This window comes from Lepisosteus oculatus, chromosome 3 (assembly GCF_040954835.1).
Source record: "Lepisosteus oculatus isolate fLepOcu1 chromosome 3, fLepOcu1.hap2, whole genome shotgun sequence".
Taxonomy (NCBI): Eukaryota; Metazoa; Chordata; class Actinopteri; order Semionotiformes; family Lepisosteidae; genus Lepisosteus; species Lepisosteus oculatus.
In genome coordinates this window covers 46,822,606-46,836,562 of record NC_090698.1, presented here as the reverse complement: position 1 = coordinate 46,836,562, position 13,957 = coordinate 46,822,606, and the positions used below count along the sequence as shown (strand labels likewise).

The following is a 13,957-nucleotide window of genomic DNA, read 5'->3' as shown; positions in this document are numbered from 1 at the left end:
TCATGCCACTCCTGTCATTCGGCTGAGAAGGGTGTTCTGATCATGGGCAGTCGTGGCTTTGTAGCTGGACAGTTCCAGTGTGAAGGTGGCAGTGCTAGATGGCACAGAGCGAAGGATGGTGGAGTAACCCTGTGAGAAAGATGAACAAAAGAAAAATCATTTTTGTAAAGAAATGCTCACTCCCATCACACTCCATTGTTTCCTGATGAATATTTTGTTAAACATGTTTTTAAACAACAAAGCCCATATTGTAATGAAACCTGAAGGACAGACAAGCTTAAATGTTCTATAAAAAATATTTATTCTGTCACTAAAAACCCTGTCTTTTGCCCCATCTATTTTTCGATAGATTTGAATACTGTAGATTAAGACTAAATACAGCAATAAACATTTAATATAGCATTTGATATTTGAGTAGTATTTTTAAATCAAATTGAAAGAAACCAAACTGATTTTGTTGTTAGCATATTGGTTTAACAAAGCCAATTGTAAAAAACAGCACAACACTTCTTCTAACCTCTATGTATTGTGCCCTGGGCTGCTCAGAATATTTAACAATTGCATCTTTAACTTCTGTCTTGCAATAAGCAATGACTTTTCTTTCTACATATATTTCTCTTATGTTTTCTTATATCGGTTTATTCATTTTGGGGACTACTTTCTAGAAATCAGCCTTCCATCAAGGGCGCTTGCTTCCAGTGCACTTAGTCAACAGCTCACATCCAGCTTTTTGTGAACTTTCTGATTTTAATCTCTGTGGAAGTCTAACAGACACAAAAGTGGGAGAGTTGGTAAAGGTGGAAGTTGGCACCAGGATAGACAATGGCTGGGTGATCATGTACATGAAGCATACGGAATACAATACGTCCATCAATCAGTCAAGCAACATCACTGGGAGCCTCAAGCTCCAGCCCATCTACATTTAATTAAGGGTGTACCAGAACAGGCCTGCCACAGTACTTTCATTTTTCATCTTTCACACAATTCAGTTATTGCTTTAATTCATTCACTGATTATGAATAACAGACATTTAAAAAAATAAAGTAGTTTTTAATTAGTGAGCGATACCTTTAAATACATTGGAAGCTAAACATATTCCAGATTAGTACTATGAATGTAAAAGGATAACCTAAAAAATGCATTGGTAGAAATGTATTACAATATTTAATACTCTATAACTTTCTAAAGCACATACTAAATGTAATATTCATTTTAATTAAATAAACAGTCTGACTATTAATGATGTATATTGTCCCCTATTGAATGTGTTTGTGAATGTAGATTGTGATTTTATACATTTTAGACCTACATTTTCAATTAAAAGGAAATGAAATGTTTCTGTTTTAAAATTAGAGCTGTACTATAAAATACAGGACCGCAGACCACAGACAGTACCTCTTGCTCAAAGTCGGTCCTTCAGGGAAGACAGCAACCGCTGTCCAAAGTGTCTGAAATGACAAATCTTTGCATGAGACTCATTGCACCACGGAGTTGCAAAGCTGGCTCCTTGAAGCATATCACCATCTTACCCGTCTAGGAAAAGAGCAAGCTTGTACCTGGTTTCCTGGGAGGCGTCTTGTGCCAGACGAGTGGCAGCAGGCAGGATGCGGTTGGTGATATCCCTGGGGAGGTTATGTGCACCCATCCTCTCCACCAGGTCTGCCAGGTGATGAGCCATACACGCCCTCACTCTGGAGTTCAGGTGACTGTGCACACAGAACATTGTATTGTATATTACTGAGCTGTTACTTTGATTGAAACCATATCAACCTGTCACCTAACCATTGGCAATGTGGACCTCATTTTCCAATGCTTAACCAGATTTCTTTTAAAATGATAAAAAATTATATTTAACTGTCTAATGTTGTTTTTATATTTTTTTAAGTACTGTATGTTAGCATTGTATGGCAGCATGGTGGCGCAGTGGTTAGCATTGCTGCCACGCAGTGTCCAATGGGTTCAATTTCGGACCTGGGGTGCTATCTGCTTGTGTGTTCTCATGTGTTTCTGGTGTGAGTGTGCACGTGTCTGTGTCTGTGTGTCTGTCCTGTGACGGACTGGTGACAAGTCCAAGGTTTGGGCTGATTTACACCCGCTGTTTGCAGAAATAGGCTCCAGCTACCCTATGACCCTAAATTGGAGAAAGTGGTTAGAAAACGAATGGATATTAACATTGTAGTAAACATTCTTTATTACATGCTTTGATTTCAAGCTCCATGAAACGTAAATGACCCTTCACAGCTCCTGAAGTCAGACCCTAAGATTCTGGGTATTATTCTATTCTGTATATTTCTGCCCTCACCTCAGACCTCCATTCAGCAGCGCGTTGACTGCACGAGCAGGGGTACAGCTCTGCACCATGCAGTCCAGTGTGCTGTCTACACTTTGTCGGATGAATGTGTTCGATTCTCCGGCTTTCTCTAGCAGCACCTTCACTGTGTTCCCCAGTTCCGGGTCCATCCTTCTCTTCAGGAAGGTGAACACGTCTCCCAGACACACCACTGCCATCCTAGACACAGCTGATCGCAAGTTCTTCACCTGGGGAAAGGCAAACCACCGTCAGCACTGAAGAGCCTCGTCTGTGCCCCTCTCTTGAACCATTCTATATGAATGGTTCAGAATGGATACAAAAACAGTGAAAAGCAATCATACAAATGAACAATTAATATTTTGGAGAGATCACACCTCCTGCACGAGCGCCAGGGAGACATCGTGCAGTCTGCTGATCAGGATGACAGGGTGATGCTGGGACAGACGCCTTATAAAGCTCAGTCCATCAACCTTCCTCTCCCTGAATTCAGTGAACGGAAAGAAATACATCAACCAGGACAAGGAAAGAGGTCTAACTGTATAGAGCTATGGGCAACAAGGTCTGTATTTTCACTAGTCAGAATTGTATTCATAGAAAACGGAATAGGTGGATGCTGATTGTACTGCTTTATGCCTACCAGTCGTCAGAGGCCAGAAACTGAAGGCTCTGGGTGAGGGCCAGCTCGGGCCTAGAGAAGGATTGCAGCCCAGGCTGCTCTGGACCATCTCTTCTCTTCCCTTTAAGGGCAGGGGACAGCTCATCTAAAGGTCACAACAGAGTGGGGAAATGTTCTGTGATCAGTTTGGTCACCACTGATTTGACTAAAGCAGATCGTGAAAGGCGTCTGCCTCGGGGCATCAGTAAAAAAGCTCTAGAAGAAGGAAAAAAACCTGACCTTGAAAGAAAGTGGTGGAAGAAAGTGAGAAAGAAAATCAGTGCAGATGTGTGGGAGATGCTGATCTGACCTGCGATATGGGGGGTACTCTTCAGAGGGGGAAAAGAGATGTTATCCCTCTCCTCTGCAGATCCATCCCCCCCTATCATGCGCAGGCGTTTCTTAAGACTCCCCACGCTCCTCCACCGGTCCTGGACGTGCCCCATCTTGTGTGTCTGTAATAACAGAAAAGCACAAGTTAACCCTGGGCAATCCTGGCCCGGCTCAGTTTTGAGACCAGCTGGACTAATCCTGGTAAACTTTTTTACTTTGAGTCCTCTGAAATATTTACTGTTGGACCCCATGACATAAATTGTTTCACAGCACTGAATTGTGATTCATAGTATTCATATACATTTACTTGTACTTGCTCCACCTAAAAAAACAGTACTGATGTATTGTCAGTATCAGTGTCAGTGCCAGTATTAGCAAATTAGAAAAAGAAATTGCAATTGTGTAGCCAGCAATAAAATCACCCTGGGAACAGGATAGTGAAAGGAAAGGAAAGGATAGTGTTTAGAGTAATCAACTGCTCAGATCTCAGCTAAAACTAAATTGCACAAGAATATATCATCTGTAGCATAAACAACTTGGATTGTAAAAAAAAAATCATACAAATTGACAGAACAGATATGATTTAATTTACTTACGTTTTCTAAAAAGAGAAGAACAAAACATTTTTCTAACTACTTGTCACCCTCAGGACTTGGTTGCTGTTGTGTGTATTTTTGGGGGAGTACAGTATAAAAAAAATTCTACTATAAAAAAAAAAATATTATACATACGCATACAGTATATTCAGAGTCTAATCCCAATCATTAAAGACACAAACACAATTTAAAGACATTTCCATAAATTCTATATATATTTTTCTACTGCGTCTTATAAATATTATTATTGGATGCCAGTAGAGTTGTGTTCATAACATTTATTTCACTAGGGACAACAACATCCAAGAACTGAATGTTTTGTGAATGCTAGCAATACCTACCTAGAAAAATTTGGTTTAACCCATCTGGTTAATAGGCAGCCTCCTGGCCATAAGACAAGCAGTCTCGAACCCCAGTCATTTGAGTGAACCGAGGGGTAGCTGCAAGGTGGAGATGGGGCGTAGGAGGAATGTTTGAGATAAATGCGAAGGGAGGTGTTGGAGTTCAGTATACTGTATGTAGCTAGTTTTATAATGCTGGTGATTAGGAACAGCTGTGTGAGATTGACTTGTCATTGTTATCCCTCCCGAACGTCTGTTAATATCTTCCATAGTTTGCTAAAACTAAGGTTGCTGCTGGAAGAGGTGTTAGTGGGGCCAGCAGGGGGCACTCACCCTGTGGTCCACGTGGGTCCTAATGCCCCAGTATAGTGATGGGGACACTATACTGTAAACAGGCGTCGTCCCTCGGATGAGACGTAAAACCGAGGTCCTGACTCTCTGTGGTCATTAAAAATCCCAGGGCGTTTCTCAAAAAGAGTAGGGGTGTAACCCCGGCGTCCTGGCCAAATTTCCCATTGGCCCTTACCAATCATGGCCTCCTAATAATCCCCATCTATGAATTGCCTTCATTACTCTCTGCTCTTCTCCCCACTGATAGCTGATGTGTGGTGAGCGTTCTGGGGCACTATGGTTGCCGTCGCATCATCCAGGTGGATGCTGCACATTGGTGGTGATGGAGGGGAGACCCCATTACCTGTAAAGAGCTTTGAGTGGAGTGTCCAGAAAAGCGCTATATAAGTGTAAGCAATTATTATTATTATTATTATTATTATTATATCTGGCAAGCCTTTTTGCATTTTATTTTGAGTTTCCTCTATATTTTGCTGCCGTAACATAACTTACAGCCATATGACGGCAACTCTATAATGCTGCTGATATAATTAAGTACAGTACATAGATGAAAGTGCCATGCAAGGGATTTGATAGGTGTTTTCTAAAAGCAAGCTAAAGGCTTTCACAAGTTATCCACCAGAGTCTACAAAAATGTAAAAATGTTTTAATTTCTGAGATAAATAACTGCGTCTGATCATTGTAAGCAATCTGGCCGGTCCCAAAATGATCAAATCCCTCAAATACCAAATATACTATAGATGGAAAAAGAAACATATTAGTCCTGTATCATTATTATTTCCTATATAGTGAACCCCTGAAGACATTTTTGCTGTTTGTTATTATTGGGTCAATTCATTTCCAGGCTGTATTTTTTATATCTAAATACTCTAATATTCTATTCCAGAATACTGTCTGTATAGGGCTTCAAATACTGTTGTTGTGAATATTAGGTCAGTACGTAGACAGGACTTGATCATAATATACTGTAGTTACACTTGTGTGCTATGGCATTACAGTATACAGACTACATATGCTGATGGAGACATTATTACTAATCTTGATTGTTTTTGATGTCTAAATTGTTTTTGATGTCTTGATGTGAAGTGTTTATAAATAAATATACTGTAGAAGGTATTATAAAAAACTAGGACATTGGTGAAACACAAAAATGAAAGACCTACAGAGCATTTTTTTAAATTCAAAAGTTTTGTTTGTAAAAAACTCAAAACAAAAGCAAAGAGAAATAAGGAACTCTTACTAACCTCCTGGACCTGGGGGTAACTGTTCTGTTGGACTGCCTGCCCATAGACTCGCGCCAGGGGCTCGACACTTGTGTTGCCAGTGCTGATGCCTTGCCCAGGGCACGACATCAGGCTCTGATGAGAAGCAACACGAGTGGAGCTCCCCAACACTCCTATAGAGGCAAAGTGACCAAAGCAATGTTTTAGTGAGTTGGAATATATGATTTAATTACATGGTCTGATAGGCATCACTGAAATGGACACAACAATATTAAAGTAATAATGTGATAATAGCCAGATTAGACTTAAAGCAACACACCAAATTGAGGCTCAGAAATTATACCAACAAATTGTTATGACTTAAAAAACATCACATCTCTCCCAAAGTTACACATTTGTTGACACAGAGTCTATCACAGTCTATCATCATGATCCAGAGTGACATTGACTACATTAGATTAGTTAAAGCTTGCATTCCCATCTGACATTATCATTCCTCTGTGGGCTAACTATCACATAATGCATCACATAATGCAGAATTTAACAAAGAATCAAAGCTTAATAGTTAATTTTCCTCTGTTTTTCCTCAGAAAATAATAATAGGAGAAGAAATCACGTACAGTAGGTTGTGTTCATGCATGGGAATTTGACCAATTGGAATGGGATGTCTGTGTTTTGAAATTATCCTTCAGAGCCAGTCCTTGTTATCATTAGTGACATCTTAACCAATGGTGCAGCCGACTCACGTCTGGGGATTCTGGACAGTCTGCGGGGCACTCGGGCCGGGGGTGTGGCAGCAGGAGGGGACACCACTATCAGCCTGTCCTCCTCAGGCTCACCAGGCCCTGCAAAACAAAGTCCGCATTTCTCAACACCCTTCACCTGTCAAAACCCACAACAGCAGACACACTGACACTCATGCCGAAGTACAAATGCCAAAATCAACTGAGAAAAATGTGGGCAGGTGTTATTCTTTATTTCTTTATCTCTAAATAAGACCCAGTAGGCAGCAATAATGAACAGCTACTGTGTAGGAAATGCAGTAATCTAGTCTAGAAAAGAAAAAACTGAAACAGACTGCCCCATTCAAAACCCAAGCTGTAATGTTTAATTACTGTTCAGTTTTGCCCAGTCTCACGGCTGGTTTCTCAGCACACAATCAAACACATTCAAACAAATGACAGGCCAGCAGCTCCAGCTGTCAGCACCTTGGTTGGGGCTGTCCTCCACTCTGGAAGCAGCCATCAGCTTTCTGGAGGGGACTCCAGCCAAGCGAGGTCTTGCTGCTAAAGGAGTGGAGTTATCGGACCTGCAGGGAAGACACAGAGACATAGAGGAGAAAAGTGAAAAAAATAATAACGATCAGCACTGCTCTGACAGTTATCTTTACAGAGCTGGAACAGAGCTGTCAATTTTGTGATCCCCAACCCCACAGGCAAGAATGTTGTGATGTCCACCGCGCCCTCCACAAAGTTTTATCTGTACAAAAAACATTGTAAATATAGGACACTTTCTGTCAGTGAGACATTAAAAAATCACCATGTTCACAGCCCTGCTATGGAGCATGTAAAAGCCACTAAAGAAAAAGATGCCAGCATGATCCACAAGCAGACAACTTCATCATTCTGAATATGTTAACTAACTCACACCTGAAGAAGGCTCCACAGCCGAAACTTTGTGTTTTCTTTCTTCTCTTTTCAGCATGGAATAAATCTATTAGTTGTTCCTTTGAAGCCTACGCATGCTGACGCAGCTCAACTATGTTAACTGTTGCTTTTAGTATATTTTGGGTTTTTTTGTCTCAGCTTTTTTTGTAGGCGTTGTTATTTGTAAAGGTGGCGTGTGTCTGTGGGCCATGAGCTGTTGTGGACTGACCCGGCTTTGATGCCATCGAGGAAGTTGTGTGGGGGTGAGCTGAGCAAGTCTTGCTCCTCTGCCACAGTGTACTGCAGGAACCTGAGGGAGTTCGGCCTCTGAAGAACACAAAAGACACAAGCCTTTAACATTCCTTCTCAGTTCCTAACCCAGCTGGGCTCTCACTGCCAGTGCATTCGCACAGCTTATTGTACTTTTTGTGCAAAGCAAAATAGAAAAGACTTGGGAATGAAACCTTGAAACCTCCTGAAGAACATAACCAAATAAAACTACACAAGCAAGCTCTTATCCCTTCCTTTTTCTGCACATTTAAATGATGATATGTGGGTTAGAAAGGCCCTGGTGTGTTCTGACCTCCTCGTAGTCCACTGCCTCCTCTTCTCCATAAACCTGCAGGTTATTTTCCGTTGGGCGCTCCAAGGGGCGCCCTGTCTGGCCGGCCTTTCCGGAGTCCCTGGGCATGCCCTGGTCCCTGTCGGGCAAGGTCTTTGTGCCTCTAGAGATCGGGGGCACGGGTTTAATCCCACTGAATACACAGCGGCAGGTTGTGGAGCACATCTGAGAGGCTCTGAGGAGCTCTGGGAAGGTCCTTCCCTGGGCTTCACCTGAAGAACACAGACAGGGCTTACACATACTGTCTGAACATAACATTCTGAGAGGAAACTATATTTCCACTTCACCTTTAAGAAGAATAAAGGGTGAGGACTGCTTGTCTACTGTGAAGGCTGTAGTGGTTAGTCAGGATGGCAATCTTCCTAACAAGTTGCCATTGTTGCTAAAACACTACATCAAGTCCCCTGCTCTTTCACCACATGGAAGTCAAGTTGTGCAAATCAACCTGACTGTAACCACTACCAGTCTTCCACCTCTCTCTCTGTCAGAAGGGTTGGTGGGGCTCAGGAACTGCATGTCCGAGTCCTCTCCACCACTGTTCTGTGACATCCTCAGGAGCCCTTTCTTCCCTGAAACCTGGGGTTGGTAAGGCTCTGGGATAACTGGGTGGGGGAAGCAGAGTTGCTGGGGTTAACAAAAACAAAACCCACCTGTATTCTGGCCAGAATCTACTGCAAATGAGTTTGCTTACTCTGAAGGAGCTCCTTGGGATTTTCTCGGTGAATCTGGAGATATCATCACCTTGTGAGCTTTTGTCACCTGATGATCTACTGCCTTACAGAACCAAAACTTCACACCCAATACTCAAAACTCTGTCACGCCATCTGTTGGTGTGTTGGTACAGCTGGAACTGTAATGTGTACAGTAATGTGAACTGGCATGGCCACACCTCAGAGTTCAATAAATCCTGGGTTGTGCTGTTATCTCTAGCGCGGCTTGATTTGTGCCCATTGTCTACAGATCAGTTCACAAGTCCTTGAGAGTTCTAAAGGTCTTTGAAACAGATTAGTTGTTATTAGTTATAATAACATTTCTTTTCAATGCTGCTGGAGAATCCTGGATCATGGATAAAAAGGTAAGTTTTTTTTATATACAGTTACGAAGGTCGGATGTCAGAAAGAAATAGTATCAAGTCTGTAATAAATCCCTCTTTACAGGCCATGAGAGAGTTTTTGTTACCAGTGAGCTTTTGTACAGTATGTAACTCTGGTACCAGTCCCTGTTATCATTAGTGACATCTTAACCAATGGTGCTGCCGACTCACATGTGGGGATTCTGGACACTCTGCGGGGCACTCGGCCCGGGGGTCTGGCAGCAGGAGGGGACACCACTATCTGCCTGTCCTCCTCAGGCTCAGCAGGCCCGTTAGAATAGATCAGTTGCTGTCCCACTTCACTCACATCTGAGGTCACCCCTGCAAAACAAGGTCAAAATTTCTCAACACCCTTCAGAAATGTCACCCTTTTCACCAATCTCACAACACCACAGCCCACAGTAGCAGACACACTGACACTCGCACCAACCTCAACACAAGGAGGGCAAATGCAAGAACCGACCAAGAAGGAAAATAGGCAAGTTCTTTATTTCTTTATCTCTTTAACTCTAAATGAGTCCCAGCAGACAGGAAGTTTCAACCTCTACTGTCCTGTATTGCTCAAACCTAGAGCTGTACTGATTAGGTTACTTTCCATTTTGCCCAGTCCCACAGATGGTTACTCAGCACACACTCATACACACAACCAAACACATTCAAACAAATGACAGGCCAGCAGCTCCAGCTGTCAGCACCTTGGTTGGGGCTGTACTCCACTCTCGAAGCAGCCATCAGCCTTCTGGAGGGGACTCCAGCCAAGCGAGGCCTTGCTACTGATGAAGGGGAGTTATCGGACCTGCAGGCAAGACACAAATGGAGACAGTGGAGAAAAGTGAAAAAATGATAAACACTGCTCTGTCATCTTTACAGAGTTCGAGCAGTGTTGTCAACTGTGTTCACTCCCTTGCCAAGTTCACAGTCCTGCTTTGAAGCACATAAAACCACAAAAGATGCAAGCTTGGACAACAACAAGCTAATTTTATCAACACTCTTCACTCCAGCCCCCACACAAAAACAGAAAAGATGTTTCTAAAAGTAGTAGGCTACCTGTGTGGCAGTAAGCAAAAACTGAGTAACAAGTTTGGAAAACGAGCTTCAGTGCACTGTTTATGAAAGCCACAACCGTCTTGAGTTGTAAAGGCAGCATTTTAATTGCTCTGAATGTGTCTGCAATGTGTACATTTCTGAGGGCCGTGTGTCATGGACAGACCTGGGTTGGGCGTTCGGCGGCACAGGCTTGATTCCATTGGAGAAGCAGCGAGAACGCACAAGCGTGGCTTTAGTTAGCACAGGGCAATTCTCAAGGGCTTCACCTGAAGGACACAGTAGGAAAGGCATTCATGAAAAATAAAAAAAGCAACTAGATCACATTTATTTTCTAACCACTTTATTTAATTTAGTGTTGCAGATAGCACGCCAGGAAGTGAGCCAGTGCTCACCACTGTACCACCAGCTGGAAGGAAAACTAAAAGATACTCCAGAAGCAGGGTTGAGAAACATTGCTTTAATACTGATCAGTTACAAATATCAGTCTCTGAAGAGGAATAATCTTACTCCCTAGCTTGCTGCCAAGTTCAGAACAAGCTGCTACTGTATTTTGCCATGACAGAGTTTGGGACAGGGGAGAAGAAATAGAGGCAGCAGAGGGCAGATGCATTGAAAAGCCAGGAATCAACAAAACAGGTGACCACACAAACACCAATAATGGGAATCAGTGCACATTGGCAAAGCAGGTTAATCCCATCAAAGCTCTGTTAATTTAGTCTTAATTTCAATTTATCTTGATCACATCCTCAGCTCTGACAGGGACAGCAGAAAATCTTTTTGTTCAGCAACTGCTAATCATGCAAGACCTCTCAATGTGCCTGGTGTTTCATGCATATAGCACTGCACACGCACAACCCACTTCACCTCCTCCAGCCCTGCCAACATACTGCATGTTACTGACACAGACTACTCCCTACCAGGAGCACATGTCTTTTTCCTCACACAAGGAGGGAAATGTACTTCACTTTCTTTTACCACACCATGGACAGAAATGTTTGGAATGATTTTGGTGGAGTTAATGCAAGCCTAAATTACTCCTTTTTCTCTGGATTCAGAATTAGCTAAAGAATTCAAAATAGACTGTATACACACTGATAACTACAGTTCTCAACTCATTACTCAGCCTGAAATTAATAGTCTAGAAAGTATAAATCAGGTACTTACCAATGCGTTTGGCACGTTTGGCATTTTTCTGACTTATATTCATTGTTCTAGTGAACTGCAGGTCTTTCTCAGAGGAGCCACTCAGGTGGGGAGACCAGGGATCTCTGTCCATCTGAGAGGCAGGAACAATGAAGTTCTTAGTGCTTGTTAATCCTCAATGTCTGATTTCCAGAAAAACAGCAGTTTTTGTAGCAAATGCATGTTTTACTAATTTACATATTTTATCATTTCCATGTACTGTAATTGAATCTGAATATCCTTAAATATTTGATGTAGAAAGAGTGCAAGAGACATTTAAAACATGTAGATCAGTTTTAGCTACCATGTTGACAGACAGCTGATATAGTGATAATTTGTATTCAATTTAAGTACAGTTCTCAGCTCATCATCTCTACTTTCATTTCTTTTGAGAACATGAACCTGAGGACTCAAGAACAGTAGTAGCTTATGTAATCTCCTTCTCTTCCAAGGAGTCCAAACAGTAAAATCCTGTTTGCTTCAATAAAATGTCCAAATTTGGACAGTGATATCACTGGATCCAGTCTACTTACTTAACACAGTTTTCATTACAAACTATTCTGATTTGCTACTTTAAAAATGACAAGTATTAAAACTGACACTCAAGCAAAACTCCTCAAAGAGTTGTGATGTGTTATCTGTACTCAACTCAAGCATTACAATAGTAACATCGCATATTGACAGATGTAATGGAATGTATAAATCAAACACGAAAAATATGGGATTACAAACATTCAGACCTGTATAGACTGTCCTAAATCTCTTCTTAATGATTTCATAAACCAAAATGCAGCAAACTCTAAGCAGGCAGTTCTATTCTATAATTTACAACTGGAGAAACAGTAATAGGGGGCTGTACTTACTGCTAATATTATCTATTTGCTGATTTGTACTTGCAGAGTTTATAAGCAGCATGTTTATAAAAGATGAATGTTAATGCAACTCAGCTCCTTGATGATTTAAAAAAAATATTAGACATACAGATTGTAATCTGAAGAACAAAGAGAAGCCACCCCTAACTGTGTATGGATCCCATTTCTAGCTGCTACTTCAAGGAGCCCAGATTGGGCCTTAAGACACCTAACTAGGAATCCTGTTAAAAGCACCCACAGCTCAATAAAACATAAGAAGAAAAAAAGGTACTTTGAAGACTGAAAGAAATTCAGTAGAGATACGGATTGTGCATACAGAGTATGTACTGTATTTCATGACATGGGTGACGTTTTCTAGAAGAACTGGCACAAGAAGAACTAGACAGAACTGGCTACTAGATGTTTAACGGGAAAGATGTATTTTCTTAATACGATGTGTGGTTCTGGTGTAAAAAAAACGTCTTACAGTAGGTGAATAAAGTAAGCACACATTCAAAAGTAACAAGACCAGTGCTCGAATTCACACCCCACTGTTTTTTTATATCGTTTTTGGGTATGTTTGTATTTCTATTGATAAAAATATGAATGAAGATACTGCTTGTCTTGAAAAAAACGTTTCTGTTGCTCCGATCCTCGGACAATGATGCGTTTGCGACTCCCATCTCTTACAGGCGGTCGCATCGGTTCACCACGTGCTGGAAAGCGTCGCTACACCCCCATGCCCTCCCACAAGTTTGTACAAATCTTGAACTGTACAAATTTACATCTTCATTGATATACACATCGATTTTTATCAAACGAATTCGTTGCTTTCAGGATAGTTAAACGGGAGCTCATTCTGGTGCTCTCATGCTCCTTCCTCTGCATACCTTCTGCACAAAGTAGCGTGTAGAAGGGCACCGTTTGCACGACATTTTACTGAAGCTGGTCGTAACGGAAAATCGACAGATTTCCGCGGACACCCAATGTAAAAAAACAGTATTTTTTACCACTTTGGTTACACAGTGTAGAAACAAGCAGTCCAATTCAGAAAATAGACTTCGCCTGATCTTTACGAAGTTGCAGGGTTGCAGATGCGCAGTAACCGCACAAAAATAAGACTGTCGCTGCCATGCAAGTTTTTTTTCTGCACCATAGTTTACTGTTCTTGTGTTACACGCACGTCATATTAATGTACTTTTAAAATATTATACCAGACTATTTCTAACTAATAGAAAAATAGTGAAACACTAATGTTATACCAGATAAAGTCTCAGTGAAAGCAACTTCTCTTAAAGGGTACTGTAACTACTCCTAAAATCTTTAGGTACCTTTCTGCTTTGCTGCGGTATTCCTAATCCGGGAAGGTTTTGCTGCAATAGTTTGCCACTCTCTTGACTATTACTACCGGGTGTACAATACGTTTTTTTTATATATATGCCCTGACGAAGAGAATGAGCTAAAGCAATAACCTATGAGAAACTACGATCATTTTAACCCCTTGAGCAATCCGTCACTCTCTCAGTAATAATGCAATTGTGAGTTCAGAGATGACGCGCTGATCGCTGCGTGGCGCTTTACAGATTGAGCACGTGACCTATATAAGACGCGATCTGCGAAAATGACGTTCAGGTTAATTGAAAACAAATGCTCCGGTGAAACAAATATTTTACCCGAAGATTAAACATTATTAATAGAAATAAAAA

The 13,957-nt window shown here is 41.5% G+C and overlaps 1 long non-coding RNA gene across 1 annotated transcript; it reads right to left on the bottom strand.

Moving 5' to 3' along the window:
• Window positions 1-10,384: 10,384 nt before the first annotated feature.
• On the bottom strand, window positions 10,385-13,675 carry LOC138237862 (uncharacterized). Its single transcript, XR_011189173.1, has 3 exons — window positions 13,583-13,675; window positions 11,383-11,494; window positions 10,385-10,484 (listed from the first exon to the last, which is right to left on the bottom strand). It is a non-coding gene; the product is annotated as an uncharacterized lncRNA (long non-coding RNA).
• Between the last annotated feature and the right edge of the window lie 282 nt (window positions 13,676-13,957).